This window comes from Momordica charantia, assembly GCF_013281855.1.
Source record: "Momordica charantia cultivar OHB3-1 chromosome 8 unlocalized genomic scaffold, Mcharantia_2.0 BLBB01000008.1, whole genome shotgun sequence".
NCBI classification, from domain to species: Eukaryota; Viridiplantae; Streptophyta; class Magnoliopsida; order Cucurbitales; family Cucurbitaceae; genus Momordica; species Momordica charantia.
In genome coordinates, this window is record NW_028275166.1 from 23,686,455 (window position 1) to 23,691,647 (window position 5,193).

Consider the following 5,193-nt stretch of genomic DNA (forward strand, 5'->3'; position numbering starts at 1 on the left):
AGCTTTGGTGACCTCCACAACGAGCAATACAGTAGAACTACGGTGAAGCTAGATTCTGACGAACTTAGATCGACGCCAACTTCACGTTCTGCTGGCAGACGATACAACCAAATATGCAGAATACTGAGTATACTTCCTTTTTTAAAAAAATGTTTTTTTTAAGTTTAAAATATCCCATGGAGGAAACTCCTTTTTTATAAATGTTTTTCTTTTAGATTTGTTATAATAAACAAAACTTTTCAAAATAAGAAACAAAATCTTTTAAAATATGTTTTAAATATGTTTTTGAATAAAAATAAACGATTTTGATAAATGAAATTTCTTTTTAAATAAAAAGATTTTTTTAAACGATAATTCAATGTCTAATTTAAAAGAAAAGATTTGTTTCAAGTTTTAAACATTTATTTTTAAATTCAAAATAAACAAAAGTGACTTAAAAGAAATTCTTTTAAAGTAAGATATTTGTTAAATAAGTTTTAAAGAAGTGAAAGAGATTTTTTTTAATTAGTTTGATTATATAAATAAGAGAGTTTTTTAAAACAAATTTCAAACTCCAAATAAACAAAAGGTTTTATTTTTTTCTTTTTAAATAAAAGATTTCGTTTAGAGTTTTTTTTTTTTAAACAAAGTTTGAAAATAAAAAGTTTGTATTTTAAAAAATAAACTAAAGTTGTATCCTAAGGTGTTGGCACATTGGTATCCAGAGGGAGACTCTGTCCTCGAGGAACGTCGTGGGGGAAGAAGAAGAAACCTAGTTTTTTTTTCTTTTTTTAATGAAGAAAAAGGAGGTGGGATCGACAATAATAGTAGGCAATTGAGGAGGCTCAAAGAAGCCTCAATATCATTCCAAAACTACGATTTTAAGCATATAGAACCTGATTGATACCCACGCATTGGCATCCCAAAAAAACATAAAGTGAGATGAAGGTGGAGGGGTACTTACTAAAGGTGGGCGAATTTTGGTATAATTAAATGATAATATATTTTGGCCTAATTCAATTGAGTGTTGCTGTTGGACTACATTGTTTTGGAGAGGAAATTTTGATTTTGATGATAAACATGGTGGAATCCTATCGGGAAGGTTGGGTAATTGGGGAAATGTGAACTATAAGTTGGCAAAAATAGAGAAAACGAAGTATACGTACCAGATAGAGTATTCCCAAATTACTTCTGAAAAGTGGTCGAAAAAGAGTCCAAATGTAGTTGAAACGTGCCCAAAGTAGGTGGGTTTTAAGCCTGAGCCAATGACCCACTAAACTGGTTACTTATTAAGGTTTGTTGGTACATTGAGTTAGCGAAAACCAGCCGAAAACTCCCAGTTGCTGCTGTTGGGAAAAAATATGGGAATTGGGAGTTTGAACATTCAAATTTTGGGAGTTTGGGAGATGAGAACTTATGGGTATTATGGTAGATGATGACAGAAAAATGTGCTTTGAGAAGATGAAGTCATGACCGACCAAGAAAACTCAAATGAAGAATGATGGAAACCTCTTCTCTTTACTATCGTCAAAACGCAGATATGGGGAAAATTTGTGTTTTGCGTTAAAGATAAGAGGGAAAGCGATGATGTGCCCCTCCTTTTTTTTTCTTTTAAAAATTAGGGTTTAAGATTAATTAAACCAAATCCCATTTGGAAAAGGAGAACAACAATGGAAAAGATTCAAACAATTAAAAGTCAACTTCCTAGTAAAGCCCAAAAATGTATATACTCTCTTTTTTTGTTCTAAAAAATCTCCAAATTTGATTAAAAATGAAAAATTATCACAACTTCCTTTATTTTAAATAAAAAATAACTCCCAAAATTAAAATCATGCTTTTTCAAACTTTTTTTCCAAAAGTTCGAATTTTCAAAATTTTGCCCAAACAATTTGTTAAAATCTTAATCTCAGTCCAAATATCTTAACTACAATTAAAAACAATTCAAAAATTTTAAACAAAAGAAAACTACTCTTAACTAATTTACACAAGAAAAAAAACCTTCAAAAGAAAATTTCAATTAAACAAGGAACAAAAATATTTTTTTTTCAAATTCCTAACTTCTTGAAAGTTGGATAGAGGTCTTCCCTCTATCTAATTCTTCTCCAAAATATTTTTTTATACGCTGGCCATTAACTTTAAAAATGTTTCCTTTAAAATCTTCGAGTTCAATGGCACCGTGAGGGAAAATGTTTGAAATTTTAAATGGTCCTGAGCACCTAGACTTTAGTTTTCCTGGAAATAATTTCAAACGAGAGTTGTAAAGCAAAACCAAGTCTCCTACTTGAAAAGATTTAGGCCTAAGCCTCCTATCATGTCACTTCTTAGTTCTTTCTTTAAAAATCTTTGCATTTTCGTAAGAAGAATTCCTATGCTCCTCAAGTTCCATCAGTTGGAGCTTCCTTGATTCTCCTGCAGAAAAAAGATCAAAGTTCAGTCTTCTTGTCATCGAAAAAGCTTTATATTCTAACTCTAAACGCAAATGACAAGCTTTACCAAAAATCAATCTACATGGGGACATGCTGAGAGGAGTCTTATATCTTGTTCTATATGCCCATAGAGAATCGTCTAGTTTTAAAGACCAATCTTGCCTATGGGTTAGCATCGAAATTCATAGGATGAAGGGAATTGTTGTTACTGGTCCATTCGTGAAGAAGAACAACGAAGCGCCGCTACTGTTCGGGTTGAACGAAGCGCGTTGGAGGGAAGTGCAACGTTGCTGTAGAAATTGTCGAAGGGAGGAAGGGATCACAGATCTGGTTTCGTTTGGGCTACTTATAGGTCGTTGGAGACACGGGGTGCTGCACCATCTGGTGTCGTGCCGACAAAGATGGGGTCGTTTGAGGTACCTATCAATTTCATGAAGAATAAGATGAGGTGTGGCAGCTTGGAGAGGGGGGAATGGAAAAGGGAAAACTTAAGAGTTTTTTTTGTTGGGTATTTTGTCCTAAAACTCGTAGTTTGTAAACAGTGAACATTAAAGTGAGGTTATTCAGACAAGTGTTGTTAAATGAAAGTGAATTTTTTTTAATAACTCTAAATTCAATAAACCGAACCCTTGGCTATTATAATGAGTACTTGGACTTTATGTGGAGACATAAACTGGATTAAGTTCAAGTAAATAGCTTAAACAGTCTATAGTACATGGATCAAGTTGGGTACTTTTTCCTAGAGACACTATTAAATACGGCCTGCTTTATGATTATTACAAATGTTGTAAGGTGTCACAAACGAAGTGATCCTGATTTGTTCATATAGAAACATGTGAGCGGGGGTGTTCTACACAATGATATTGTACAAGACTGACCCTGAAATAATCACTGTTATGTATTAGCACCGTTTATGGATAACACTGATTAATTTCGTTTATCGATGACCTAGATAACTTCATCTAAATCCTGTGTCGTCTATGAACTCCTATTTATTCAGGATTCTCCCTTGATCTGCATAGGTGAGAGTAAGTTCATCAAGGCTACTCAATATGCCTCCCATTTTAGGGATAAGAGTGGATAGATAGCTGGAGACATAGAATTAGCAAGACGAAATTCACTCGTACCCGATTTAGGGATAGTAGAGAGGTTGTTCCCTTAAGGCTAATCCCGAGTCTTGAACAAGGGGCCCCATCCTCTCACTGGCCCGAGAGGAATTGGATTTAGTGATTTGATCCTAAATCAATTGTTCATTAGAGGGATGGTGGTACTTAAGGAGAAAAGATGTAACTTAGAGGTAAAACGATTTTTTTTTCTTTATCTAGCTGAGGTTACGAACGGCTTGTGAAGGATGAACTTACCGATGACAGTTATATCGAATGGACACAAATATATCTACAGTGAGGGGAGTGCATCTACAAGCTATAGTGGACAGTCCTGTTAGTTAACAAATGTTGATTAACTAAGTTAAAGAGTTTGACCGATTAGTCTCGAATCGTTGGAGCCCATGATCTGTAGGTCCATCGGGTCTCCATGCTAGCTCATAAATGATAAAATTGATGAACTAGGTGAAACAAGAATTTGAAGTGTTCAAACTCGGTTTTTTAGGGAATATTGTATTTTATATGATATATAATGTATAATTTAATAATTAATTGAGAACTCATTATTATGGAGAGTATGACTTATTTAAATTAGTTTTAAATAAGTTTAAAGTATGAAAAAGAGTTGTAATTTGATTAATGTGATTAATCAAGCTTAGGTGTCAAAGACCAATTAATATGAGATATTAAGTTGGCTTGGTTTTTGTTTTAATAGAAAATTGATATTTCAATTTTTGTTTTATAAAAATTAGTTTTATAAAAATTTTATTTAAAAAATCAAGTTAGTGGAAAAATCTAAATTCAAAGTTGGATTTTCCCACTAACTAGTGGTTTTTGAAGTGTTTCTTCAAGGTAATGACATCTATCTTTTACATGCTAGTGGAGTTTGAAGTGGAAGGCATGCAAGGCTTGTCCTTGCATACATTTGGTCTTTATATAGGTGATGAAGATCTTAATGCTTCCTTGCATAAGTGCAGAATTTTTCCACTCAAATTTCTATTGTTTTCTCCTAGCCATTAGTGTGTTCCCTTTGCTTTTACTCAAAATTCGGTCCCACAACCGTGTTCATCAACCCGAGAATAGCACGGATTTGCCGTTGGTGGTCCCATTGAGTTAGGAGAAGAAGTTATAGTGGAGGTCTTCAAAAGTATAAAGTTAATCACTTCATCTCTGCCTTTTTCATCATATTTTCCAGCATGCTTATTTTAGTTAAATTTTTTTATTAAGCGTATTATGATCCTTAGCTTCCGCTGTGCATGTCTAAAGTTTCACCATTTTTTCTCTTTTTGTTTTATTCCCAAATGCACGATTCCCCTTTTTTTTAAAAAAATAGAAACCGGGGGGGAGGGTGGTTATTAGGTGGGAACGAGCATAGGTAGGAAAAATTATTTTTTTAAATGTAATATTAACTTTATTTTATTAACATAAATGAATTAAAATTAGTCAAATATTTAAATTAAATTTATAATCAATACAAAAACATTAAAAATTTACCTAAATTAATTATTCTATTATAATAAATTAATTTATTAAAGTATACTATTAATTTTTTTCTATAAAAAAATATAATAGATTAAGGCAATTGATAGAATGAAAATGATTAATTTTGTTAAACATATTTCTTTTGTGATAATTATTAAGATTGACTGATAAATAAAATCAATAAATAAATTTAGATATATTGT